This window comes from Theropithecus gelada, chromosome 13, assembly GCF_003255815.1.
Source record: "Theropithecus gelada isolate Dixy chromosome 13, Tgel_1.0, whole genome shotgun sequence".
In the NCBI taxonomy this organism is placed as follows: domain Eukaryota; kingdom Metazoa; phylum Chordata; class Mammalia; order Primates; family Cercopithecidae; genus Theropithecus; species Theropithecus gelada.
This window is the reverse complement of record NC_037681.1, coordinates 52,721,670-52,721,947: the sequence shown is the minus strand read 5'-3', so window position 1 is coordinate 52,721,947 and position 278 is coordinate 52,721,670.

Below are 278 nucleotides of genomic sequence, written 5' to 3'. Positions count from 1 at the left end.
TGTGAACCCAGATGGTGGAGCTTGTAGTGAGCCAAGATTGGGCCACTGCACTCCAGCTTGGGCGAGAGAGTGAGACTCCGTCTCAAACAACAACAAAATTCTAATGAACTAATAATTAGGTTGGAAATCATGATTTAAAAAATCAGTTATGACTCAGAAAATATTATTATATAAAAATTCAAGGAGAAGACATTGTTATGGTCATCTTACCATTATTAGCCATAGCAGTACTGTGTCTTGCACACATCTACAAATCATGGTGTTTTTGTTGTTTTTGA